At 33.0% G+C, this 13,388-nt stretch overlaps 1 pseudogene across 1 annotated transcript; it reads left to right on the top strand.

Moving 5' to 3' along the window:
• The first annotated feature begins 11,969 nt into the window (after window positions 1-11,969).
• LOC308641861 (olfactory receptor 8K3-like) lies at window positions 11,970-12,933 on the top strand (annotated as a pseudogene). The gene has a single exon. The product of its transcript is annotated as an olfactory receptor 8K3-like (transcript).
• The last annotated feature ends 455 nt before the right edge of the window (window positions 12,934-13,388 follow it).

The raw sequence follows: 13,388 nt of genomic DNA on the forward strand, positions 1-13,388 counted from the left end.
TTGACATCTGACATGAGTTTTGGACTTAAGAACACTGTTAAAACTGTAAACAGTTAACAAGAAGTTCTCTGCTGAAAGCACCTCATCCTCCCCACCAGAGCCCTTGCCTCTTGAGAGTAAATAGGAATTGGAGGGCAAATGGGAAAAATTGGAATTACAAGTACCCAGGTCAGCAATGTTGTCACTGTTACAACAGGTTCTCCAGAAAAAAACAACAAACAAACAAACAACAACAAAAAAACATAAACTCAGTATCACATCTGAAGAAAATAATTTTATTATTTTATTTATAGATTTATTTTTGGTACTAGGGATTGAACTCAAAGGCTCTCAACACTCAACCACTGAACCACATCTCCAGCCTTCTTTTTCATTTTATTTAGAGACAGGGACTCACTGAGTTGTTTAGTGCCTTGTTTTTTCTGAGGCTGGCTGACTTTGAACTCCTGTCCTAGCCTCCCAAGCTGCTGGTATTAAAGTAAATACTTTAAAAGAAGAAAAAAAATAGTTAAAGCCCTCTTTGCTTTTTGGTTTCTGTTAGATCTCTATCTCTCCTAGGCTTGCATTTAAAATGTAAATTGCAAAGTCCTACAAAGCCTTCAAGATTTACAGAAAATTGGTTAAGTCAATAGGACAAAAGATCACATTTAAATCTGAGCTGCTTCTGGCCTGGCTGACGATTTTCTTTTGCTCTGTTTTATTAACAGGCTCTTCCTGAATGTTATAGCACTGGGAAGAAAGGCAGAAAGATCCCAAATGTGTAAGATATGCTGGTGTTGGGGATAAATCTGACAGTCATCAGGACAAGAGGTCATCTGAAACATTTATTTTCAGTGTCTGTCATGGCTGTAAGATTTATTACCTGGCATTTCAACTGTAGTCCTTCTCTATATTTAAGTCATCATATAAAAGTCTGATGGGCTCTACTTTAATTTCTAAAAAGCAAAATCTAATAGAGGCTTTAAAGAACATCTGTATCATTGCCTCCTACCTGTAGAACTCGATTTACTAAAAGTTACAAAATCTTTGTTTCTTATCTTTTGTGTGTGTGTGTGTGTGTATGCACATCTGTGTATTGTACTGTTGTGTCTACAAATGTGTTTCTGTATGTATGTACATGGTACCAAAAACTGGAATGTAGATAAATGAGTGATCACAGTTTAAAACTTAAAAAATGGACCCAAATAATTTGTAATTCGTGGGACATAAAAAAGAAGTTCAGTTTAAATTGGGTAAACAGATGAAAATAAAGAAGTCTTTATTTAAAATAACTAAATCACAAGTTTTTCTAGGTGGTCAGAAAATTAATAAAATATTGGTATCTAAAATTTTTTAAATGTAATATTCTTTGTTTTAAGAATTTTCTTCAACTGGAAGAAAATGGTTAATAGTGTTAATTACATTTGTTTGATATCTTGGCTTTTACAGTTAAAACCGAGTAAATCAGATTTAACATAAATGGGATTAAACATATGTGTTTGTTAAAGGAAACATCTGATTCATTTCCAAAGTTAAAATGCTAAAATGTCAACTACTACATTTAAAATCAAGGACACTCAGCTGAGATATATTTAAACATGATATACATTTTCATAAATTGATAAATGGGTGAAAGGCTGACTTTGTTTTTTTTTTTTTTCCTCTGTCTTCACTAAAAACAGAGTTACTGGGAGTTACGATTCTGTCAGGTGTGATTTATATACAAAGAGTGCTAGAGGTTTTAGTTGGGTTTCAATTAAAGTACTATTAAAATAAAAGTAATTCATCTTATTAAAGTGGAGTAATTTGTCTGTATTTGGAATTTTCATAAAGTTTGTTCAATATATAAATTTTTATTCAGGTCATTAAGTAGCAAAGAGATATAAGTTTTAGGTATGGGAATATATTTTAATATAGAAAGTAAAAGAAAATGTCTCTAAATAAAAATGCCTTTTGCCTTGTAAAAATGTTATAAAATGTGTAAATGAGTTGCAAACAATTTGTGGAGGATAAATTTCAAAGTTTGCATGTACATAAATTGGTTATGTATTATTAACACAATCAACTAAAGTTATTTAAGCCTTTTTCCTCTTTTAAAAAGAAGGTTTATTATATCAGAGAAAACATTCAACATTTGTTTTTTGGGGATTGGCTAACTTCACTTAGCATTATATTCTCATACCTCATCCATTTACCTGCAAATGCCATGATTTTATTCTCTTTTACTGCTGAGTAATATTCCATTGTGTTTATGGGTAAAAAAGATGGTGGAATAAGATGGATATAACTCCCTAAGTACACATATGAAGACACAAATGGTGTGAATATACTTTATATACAACCAGAGATAAGAAAAATTTTGCTCTATATGTGTAATATGAATGTTAATGCATTTTGCTGTCATATATAACAAATAAAATTTTTTTTTAAAAAGATCCTAGTGGATGAGGCTGAAGAACTGGCATGGAGCATGCTTACAGAAACACATGAAAAAGCTCTTTTCATAGGATCTGTTACAATTCAAGAGGCTAATTAGGCTGCCTAAATAAAGGGCTGAGAAGAAAGGAAAACTGACTTTGTCCCCAGACACAAATCAAATATTAATGTACTGACATAAACCAAAGTTCAATACTCCACGGGTTAAAATAACAAGGATTTCTTAAAATATTAATTTGATATAATCCACCAAGATAATTTCTTGTGTCTCTTAAGTTTTATTATTTACAGAAACTAGTCTTAGAGGAATTGGGGTGTGTAAATTCAGGTTAAAGAACAACTGTTATTTTAGAGTATTACACTATATTGCTAAGTCATTTTTTTTTTTGATTCATACAAGTACATCTGTGTGATTGTGGTGCTATTACAGTTTTATTTTCTTTTACATTCATATTCATATATAGGTTGTGGGCATAACTATAGCCATCTTCCTTTCCCCACTCCCACTTTATGAATACTATTCTTATTCTCAAAGTTTATTTTTACAGAAAGGTAAAAATAATTAATATAATATTACACTATTTAATGTCATATATAAAATATCTCAAAATAGTGAGAAGAGAGAGATCTGAATGTCACTATCAAAAAAAGGGAGGATAAAATTTTAAGGTGATGGATATACAAATTACCCTGAGTTGATCATGATAATGTGTACTTGAGTCAAACATCACATTATGGAAACACCACATGGTACCTGATTCCTGTATATTATATGTTAACCAAAATAAGTAAACAGGCTTTAAAGTCATACCTATAACCTGTACTTTCCAAGGGACTATTACACATATCACCTTCATAGACAAGAAAACACACTTTCAACAGGATCATTAAGAATAGGAATATAGTATGGAGAAAACCATAGCTATTGATGAAAAGAGGCAAAATAAGATTTTTTATCATAGCATCTGACCTCCGTATTCTTGGTGTGACTAAACAAAATCCACACTACCCATCTTATACCTTCTTCCAGCTTAAATAATTATACAGACTCCTTTAATATTTTCTCTTCTCTGTTCTCTTTCTTTTCTCTCTACATCTCAATTCTTCTTGAATGTAATTCTTAAAATATTTTTAAAATAACAACCCATTGTTTGATTTGGAGTAGTTTTGTTGATGTGGTAGTTGTAATATAGAAAAATTTTTCCTTTATCTCAATATGTAGATGGATTTGGGTTAACTATGGAAATTTCAAAATCTGTTTTTTTTAAAGAGAGAGAGAGAGAGAATTTCAGTATTTATTTTTCAATTTTTCTTTGGCAGACACAACGTCTTTGTTTGTATGTGGTGCTGAGGATCGAACCCGGGCCACATGCATGCCAGGCGAGCGCACTACCACTTGAGCCACATCCCAAGCCCTCAAAATCTATTCTTAAAAAGAAATTATAGCAAGAAGAGCCATTTGAGGTATAGTGTTTTAAATAGGTCACTGATTATTAAAAATAAGTTATACCATATTTCTTAAAGATAGAGTATATACTGAATGATAAGGTTATTAATGTTTGTACAATCATAAAAACATTTGATTCAAGGTATGAGCTCACAAGTTTGTATTATGTTAAGTAAAATGCTTTTCAGGTTGTAGAAGTAAAAATCTTTCACGTTAAGATGTTAATGCTGGGTTCGGTGGTGCACACCTGGAATCCTAGCATACTGGGAGGCTGAGGCAGAAGGAATGCAAGTTCAAATCCAGCCTCAGAAACTTAGCAAAGCTCTTAGTGAGATCCTGTCTTAAAAAAAAATAGGAAAAAAATAAAATAAAGAAAAGACAAAAGAAAAGAGCTGATGTGGTTCAGTGTTTGTGCACACCTGGGTTCAATCTTTAGTACCCCCTCCTCAAACCAACAAACAAAATGATTCATTTTGATGACCAAGCAATCATTACTGCAGTTAGGAAGCCATTCTTGGATTGAGTGACATCTTTTCTGTTGTGATCACTATTCTAATGGTTTCCTGCCTGTCCTATGGTTGTTCCATGTTTGTTTGTTTTGTTTTTTGTTGTTGTTGTTGTTGTTGTTTGTACGTTTTTTGGCACAAGGGATTAAACCACAGAGTCACATCTCTAGCTCTTTTTATTTTCCTTTATTTGTTTATTTATATGTTATATTTTATTTTGAGACAGCATCTCACTAAGTTGCCTAGGGGCTTGCTTACTTGTGGAGGCTGGCTTTGAACTTGCCATCCTCTTGCTTCAGCCTACAGAGTTTTGCTGGGATTACAGGTGTGCACCAAGACCCCAGGACTGTTTAACTTTTTTTTTTCCCCTAGAGATTTTTTTAACAGTAGAAAAGTAAAGTACAAGCTCTGTAACATAAAGTCATTGAGGACAGCTACTGGGCATAAGATGGAGTGATGAAAAGAATTGCCTCGTGCATGCTGGGCACCATAGTGCATGCCTGTATTCCCAACAGTTTGGGAGCTGAGATAAGAGGACCTAGATTTCAAAGCCAGCCTTAGAAACAATGAGGCACTAAGGAACTCAGTGAAACCCTGTCTCTAAATAAAATACAAAAAGTGCTGGCTCAGTGATTGAGTGCCCCTGAGTTCAATCCCCTAAGCCCCCTCTCCCTGCAAAAAAAACCTGCCTACTGCCTATATTATGTTGGGAGGCACCTGATATAGGCAGTAATTCAGTCTTGTGCCAACACTAACAATGAGGAGAACGTAAAATAATCTAGCAACATACCCATGAAGAAAAGAGAAAAAGGTTTTGTGATCACTCATCCCACCTCCTTCATTGAATGTATGTCAATTTTTTGTGTAATTTCCACAACTATTTTATCAGCATTATCAAAGTTTTCCATCTTGTCTGTCATTTAAAGTTTGTAAAATGAAAGTTCATGTAGATTTACTAGCAAAGTAATCAATAAGTGCTCTCTTTTATACATTGTATCTGACATAGAAGGGTTACACTGCCATTTGAAGACTTGGTTTACATTTGTTTGCTTTGACTGGGTCTATTTCTGATCATTAACATTGTTTTCTAAATGCATAAGAGAAGTAAGACTATCCTTTGATTTTTTTCTACTATTGCTAACCCATGCAGACATGTGATTTTTCTTAACATATACTATGAATTCTAAATTTTACTTTAAAAGTTAAACAGCTAATATAAAAACATCGGTGTAATTGTGATGCTAAACATTACTGGATTCTTTGTATTTTAGATGTGTTTATGTTCTTTAAGTATGCAAGGCTTTTAGAATGTAAAGGTTAAGAGAACACTTTATCAAGTTGGTGTTCTCCAAACAAAACTAATCTGTAGCAGTAGTCTCCTTCAGATTTATATAGAAATAACAAACTTGGCTGATATTTGTATCAATCAGTGTTTTGTAACTGGATAATGGTAACCTGCCATTAAGAAATTATATGCAAAGTTTTGTATTATCCTTTTTTACTGGGATGAGAAGTTAAGTGATTTTTGGAATGTAATAAGAGAGATTGGTTTATTCAAATGTTGATAATGTGGAACATGAAAACATTCTGCCACTTTTTTCCACAAAAAGGAAGTCAAGAACTCTCTCAGCCTTTGTGTTTGATCCATATTTCAGGAGCAATGTTATATTATGTTAACTGATATTCAGAAATATTCAGCTAACAATGTATGAGAATTTTGTACAATGATACTTAAAAAAAGCAAAGATCAGTTTCAGAAATAAAACACTTAAAGTTTTGCCAAGAGTTAAGGCTCTGCCTCTCATTTTCTCCATTCTACAATGGCTCCAAAGTATGCTAGAATTAAGCTTATTGAAAGTGTTTGTGTTCAAAAGATAGATTTGTTTTTATTGTTGCTGCTGTTGTAAGGATTGCTATGATCTCAAACAGGGTATTTAATACAATCTTTAGGAAAGTCTTCCTTCTTATCACTTTATAGACACTTAAATATGAAAATTTTATTCATAAATAAATCAATAAAAAGTTATTTTACTTGCCTCTGTTATAATATCTGGATTTTTTGTGAACCTAAATTTTGCTTATTTGTATATTAAATCTAGTCCAGTATTCAGATTATTTAATAAAATAATATATCAAAGCAATTAAAGTAATTTTAGTTTTATCAAGTTTTATCTGATCTGATTTCATATTCTAATCACTGACCATCATGTGTCAGCAATATATATTCATAATTTGGAATTTGGGAGTACAAAATTCTCGTACATTTATGGTAGGATGTATATTAATGTAATCTTAAAATAAAACCAAATTAATTAAATTTGTTTCCCCTGAATGAAGTACACACTCAAGAAGGTATATCACAGAGATGTCCATTCATGGGCCAGTGTGGAGACACACACAATGTTGGTAATTTTGATAACATGTTGAGATATCAGGAATTATTGACAAACTAAACTCCTTTAGTATAAAAATGTGTATATAAAATAGGAGTAGACAGATTATAGAAATTAGTCTCAATAGAATTCATCAAATTATGATGTCATGTATATTAAATTGAATATATTCCTAAAACATAATTTAATAAAACCTGAGGTATCAAAAAGAAATAAAAAACACATGTATGTGCACTTTAAATGTACATTATTTTTACTTTATAAGAATATTCTAGTTCTTAGGGACACATAACAACACTTGAAGAGAAGGTAAATATGTGGAAAAGGAGACTTAAAGTGGGGATGGGAAGTGAGGAGTGATGTGGAATTAAGGTCTCATTATCTCTTATTTACTAAAGTTTAAAAAGTTGAGTTATACACATAATATGAACATGTTCTGAGTTTTTTTAGAATTGCTATATGAGATGGTCAAAAGTTACCAGTCCACAGACAAATAACTGGTGTAAGCCATTCTGGAAAATGTCAAATGGTGACATTATGGATGAATAAATCATGCATCCAATAGATACTATACTTAAAACAGATGTATGAGTGGTGGAGATGAAATTAATAACAAAGAAAAGCAGCTGAATAATGTAAAAGAATTCTCCAATAGGGAAATCACTGGTACTCTGGATAATTAACCAATACCCAAGTGGCATTGATGCCATTCCCACATGCTTTGGGAATAACCATGAAATTTTGTTCAAGCCCCAAGAAACAACCTTTTTTTTTTTTTTAAAAAAAAAGATACTTATCAGTTTTTCTGACTGCAGTTAAGTTAGTAGTCATACAGGAGAACAAGAACCCACTTCTCATTTTAGGTGTGTAGTTGGAACTGGTCATCATGATTACCAGATTAGTTCTAGGGATTGACACTGTTCTTCAATTTAAACTACAGTCAAAATTCTACTCAGCAATGCCAGACTTAGTATATTTTGTCATAATCACTAATCTACTTCCCAAGATTATATTTTCTGGAAGAATGAGGTGGTTTTAAGTACTATTGTTGTGTTTTTTGAAGGTGGTAATGAACCCTGATTCTCTTTGTTAGTATTTCTATGCTATACTCTTCTAATCAATGAATATATTGAGAAAGAATATAGGGTTTTGATGTTTAGTGTAAGTGCCTCAAATAAAAATAGCTTTCTGATAGGACTTCCAGTTATGCATTAAGTTAATACTATTGTTTTCTCTTTCTATCATGCACCAGTAGAGTTGCATATGTGCCATAGTTAAATGTGCTCTGCTTGCATTAACACCATGTAAGACTGGATTGGACACAGTATGAATTCCCCCAAGAGCAGCTTCTGAAGAAAAGATGTAAGTATATGATGTTTATTTGATAAGTGATTCCAGAAAGCATAAATGGTGGAATGGAGAATATAAGCAAAATAGGGTTAAAGCTAATGACACATTTAGCAAAACAATGTTGTACCGTCATAAATAACTGAGGTTCACTCATATAAGATGATTTGAGAGGTTCTGCTGAACTCTCCATGGAGTAGTGCCAAGGAAGGACACAGGAGCTTGGACATTTACTCATTGATTACTAGAAGACCCTTATTGGTTGAATATTGGTCCTTGTCATTTGTGAAATCCAAGGGATGTTCAGAATGCCTTGAAAGCTCTCTAAACACTTTGTCCTCGGGAAAGAAGGAGAATACTCAATGTGCAAAGCTGTCAGAACAAGTCCACCATGTCTGCAGACCATGGGAGAAGTGGCACAAAGTGATGACAGATGAGGAAACATAATACCAGTGGGATTTGCAATTGAAAGAGATGGTAAAAGCAAGTTAAAATAGTCAATGTTCTGATTTAGGCTAGTATACAACACAGTAACAGGATACCTCTGCTTCTGTATTAAATTTGCAGTTGTTCCTATATGAATGATGAGGCATAAGACATAGAACTATCTCCAAAATATGTTTTAATGGGGGTAAAATTGAGTTTAATACCAATGAATGTTTAGGGAAGGTCACCCATGTAACAATTATAAATCGAATATTTGGGCTTAGATTTCAGTTTGGGTGAAATTTTCACACTTTAGAGACTTAGTTCTAAGCATGTTTTATCCTCTTCTCTTGTATGCTATTACCTAAATGCATGAAGAGTTTTCTTCCCAATCTGTTTTCACTAAGGGATTAAGGTTAACAATGTTAGGAAGTGTGCCAAAAATCTAATAATTGTTTTTAACATTATATGACCAATGTCATGCAAGACATTACAGGGCTTTAATAGTTCTCTTCCATGAACCATGTCACAGCTAGTACATATACTTGCTATTATATAACACACTTCTTAAACAAGTCCCAGTTCAATGTTTTGAAATACAATTTCCTTTTATTAAATTACCTAAAAGCATTGATTATATTTGTTTTTAACTTCATGGATAATGTATACCAAAAGTGAATATGGAAAAGTATTTTGGAGGATGGGAAGAAGAGAGTAAAAGGTTGCCCATACCTCTCCACAGGTACAAGTTACATGACACAGGTACAAAAAAAGACCATATAACTCAGCCAATTGTTCTTTTTTTTAGAATCTTAGATAAGGGAATATAATTACATTGAATAATGCAGGTTTCAAAAGTTTGTAAGGATATTAAAAACTTATTTTTAAACATTTAAGGAAAAAATAATATAAACGTTAGGCCAGTAAAAATAATTACCAACACTATAGAAAGATCTTTAATACTTTTGAACTAAGAACACTTAAAAATGGTTAAAATGGTAAATTTTATGCTGAGTATTTTCCCCCAATATAAAAAAAAACAATAATAATAAAAACCACTCACTGAACCAGTACAAAAACCTGCAGGGATCATTACTAAAAGTCACATTATCTAGATCTGGGGTTGGACTTTGAAGCCCAAAGTTCACAGATAAATAAGTGCACTTTTTTTTCCTGAAGTCAAAACAAACTTGAATTTTTTAACAGCACTTGTTTCAGAGATGAAATTGAGGAAGATTGATGCTGATTTCATATGATTCACAAATGCCCTTTGCATAATTTAGTTAGTATTTATCAATTTAGACAGTGCAGTGCACCTTTTAAAATAAGGAATGGGAATATAAACAGCTCTCATTAACTTTCCAGCTGTGTTGCAGGAAAGAAGGTAAGTGTTTGTCCTTTTCACTTATGATTTAAAATACTTAATACATACTTCTGCTGATGCTTACTCACTGAAAGACTGCTGAGCCAAATACATTTTTAGAAATATTCATGATTCTTCTTTCCTAAGTTCCCTTCCTAAGTTTCTTGGTGTCATATCATACAGTACAATTCATTAAAAACATGTTTTGTTTTGTTTTGTTTTCTGAGTACCTTGTTTTGTTCCATTGCCATGTTGTCTTAACACTCCTTAAAATCTGGTAACATAGGGAACGTTGATGCATGTGTTGTGTATTTTTTATCGTTTCCATTTTCTATATAAGTAGTAGAGTCATTGTCATATCCTACAAAAATACACTATTAAGAGTTTGGAAAGTCATCAAATAAATTAGATTACTTTGGGCAAAGTCAGTTGTAGCGACACATACATGAGGCAAAATATATAAGACACAGAAAGACAAATAAAACATTTTATTCATTGATGGAAACTAAAAAGTGCAACTCAGAAGAAGAGTGAAGCAGTGATCACTAGAGATTGGGAACTATATGGGAGAAACAGGAAGGAGTAAGAAAGGGCTTCAAAACATGGTCAGAGAGGAGGGATATGTCATGATTTTGGATAGCACAGCACGTTAAATACTGGTAACAGTAAACTAGGATATTTTTGAAAATTACCAAAAGATTATGAGATGATTCATATTCTGGCATATGACAACAATTCACATTTGATGAGACAGAAGTATCTTTACACTGATTTGACCATTAAACATTGGACATAGGCATATCAAATTATCATAATGTATGTCATATACCTGAACAAACAATTCTTAGTTAACCAAAAAAAATTGACATTTTGTGACACTGTTGTGTAATCCAGGTAAATAGCACTTCTACAAATTTATATGGGGCATCTATAACTTTTTTCAAAAGTTTTAATTTTCTCTTTATAATACTAAGTGCAGTTTAAATTTTCTGATATATTCTATCGACAATGAAATTGTCTTCCAATTCTAAATCTGTATTGTTTTGAGCCATAATTAATGGCATTATTTATTTGTATATTGTAATATTTATTTTTATTTCTGATATAATCTGATAACTTGATAAATTATATTTAGATTTCCTAATATTAAATGTCTTAGCCAAAATTGTGATTAACCCAAATTTAATGTAGATTTTTAAAATTGTTATTTATTCCTATAATGATCTTATTAACATGTTAATAATGGTTGAATAATCACATCTACATTTGAAATGGGAACTATATGGTAATGAAACAGAGGCCCCTGTGTAAAACATGACCAATTGAGAATAGGGAGCAAAATCTCAGCAGTGAAAAAGATAAGGAAAACAACTGTCAGTTTATAGTGTTATTATATACACCATTAAATTATGTATTACAAGCAAACCAGTTTTCAAAGTAATGGAAATAAGATAACATAATGACATAATGGTTTTAGATTCAGGGATGGAGGAGAGTCATTTTAAATTGCTTTATGTCAAAAAAATATAGGCCTGCTGGGCATGGAGACTCATACTTAAACCTTACCTACACAGGGAGGCTGAAACAGGAGGATTGTAAATTTAAGGCCATGCTTGGAAAATTAGCAAAATCCTGTCTAATATTTTTAAATTTAAAACCAAAAAGGACTGTTTACGCAGTTCAGCAACAGAACATCCAGGGATATCAGAAACAACAAAGAAGCAATAGCAACAACAACAACAACAACAACCACAAAATCTTTCATGCCACGCACTGTGCACACACTTGTAATCCCAGCAGGTTGGGAGGCTGAGTCAGGAGGATCCTGACTTCAAAGCCAGCCCCAGCAACAGGAAGTGCTTAGTCAGTGAGACCCTGTCTCTAAATACAAAACAAAATAGGGCTGGGGAATATAGCTCTGTGTTTGAGTCCCTGAGAGTTCAATCCCCAGTTTGAAAAAAAATCCTTAAGTCTATCTTACATGTAATTTTTGGAACATTAAAATTTAACAGGTGATATACCTCCTGAAACCCAAGGATTTTTGATGGTACTTCCCACAATCAGGTAAATTAATGGCCTGGATGGACCAAGAGAACCTAACAGTGTTCAATGAATTCATCTTAATGGGCATCACAAACCACCCTGAATTGCAGGCTCCTTTCTTTGGGCTGTTCCTCATCATCTACATGGTCTCACTGCTGGGAAATTTGGGCATTATCATCCTCACTGAGGTGGACTCCAGGCTACAAACACCCATGTATTTTTTTTCTCAAACACCTGGCTTTCATTGATCTTGGTAACTCAACAGCTGTGGGACCAAAAATGTTGGTAAATTTTGTAGCTATTCAAAACATAATTCCCTACAATTGGTGTGCTACACAGTTAGCGTTCATTATCTATTTTGTCCTTAATGAGCTTTATATTCTCGCAGCAATGGCGTATGACCGATACGTGGCCATCTGCAACCCTCTGCTCTACACAGTCATCATGTCAAAAAGAGTTTGCTGGGTGCTGGTGGTAATCCCGTCTCTATACAGCGCCTCTCTGTCTCTGGTAACCACCATAAAAATATTTATCTCCTCCTTCTGTGGCAATAATGTTATCAGTCATTTCTATTGTGACAGTCTTCCCTTGTTAACTTTGATTTGCTCAAGTACACGAGAGATTGAGTTAATAATATTGATCTTTTCAGCATTTACTTTTGTTTCATCTCTTCTGATCATCCTTGTCTCTTACATTCTGATCCTCCTGGCCATCCTCAGGATGAACTCTGCAGAGGGCAGGAGTAAAGCCTTCTCCACCTGTGGGTCTCACCTGACAGTGGTAGTTGTATTATACGGGACTCTATTCTTCATGTATGGGCAGCCCAAGTCCAGTCACTCCTTTGATACTGACAAGATGACCTCTTTATTTTACACCCTGGTGATACCCATGCTGAATCCCATTATCTACAGTTTGAGAAATACAGAGGTTAAAGGTGCCATGTGGAGGATATGGGAAAATCTGTGCAAACGTCTCATTTCCAGTCCGATATAGAATGTGTGTATAATAAATAAGTTTGTTGGTAACTATTTACTATATGCAATAAGTCTTTGAAAGCTCTACATAGAAAAGGCATAGGAAACTAAAATATTTTCCTTGATTTCAAAATATAGATGAGTTAATGTTGATGGACCTTTTGATATTCAGTTTGATTTGTCCTCAGGATCAGTATATATGTTTGAATTTTATTTCACATTCTTTCCACACAGATTTCTCCTGACATAATGATGTAGACAAAGCAGCTATGCTATTGTGTTTTGCAGGTATACACTACAAAAAATTATGCATCATCAATAACAACTTTTAAGACACTCTATCTACCCTGTGCTAAGTGTTGTCTCAGATTTCAATTAAACTATAGTATCTATCTTTATTGAACATACACGTATGAATGTGTATATATGTATAAACATGCATACATAGAGTGCTTTATTTAAGAAAGAAAAAAA

The sequence above is a fragment of the Spermophilus citellus genome (genome assembly GCF_964194105.1).
Source record: "Spermophilus citellus genome assembly, chromosome: 2".
Taxonomy (NCBI): domain Eukaryota; kingdom Metazoa; phylum Chordata; class Mammalia; order Rodentia; family Sciuridae; genus Spermophilus; species Spermophilus citellus.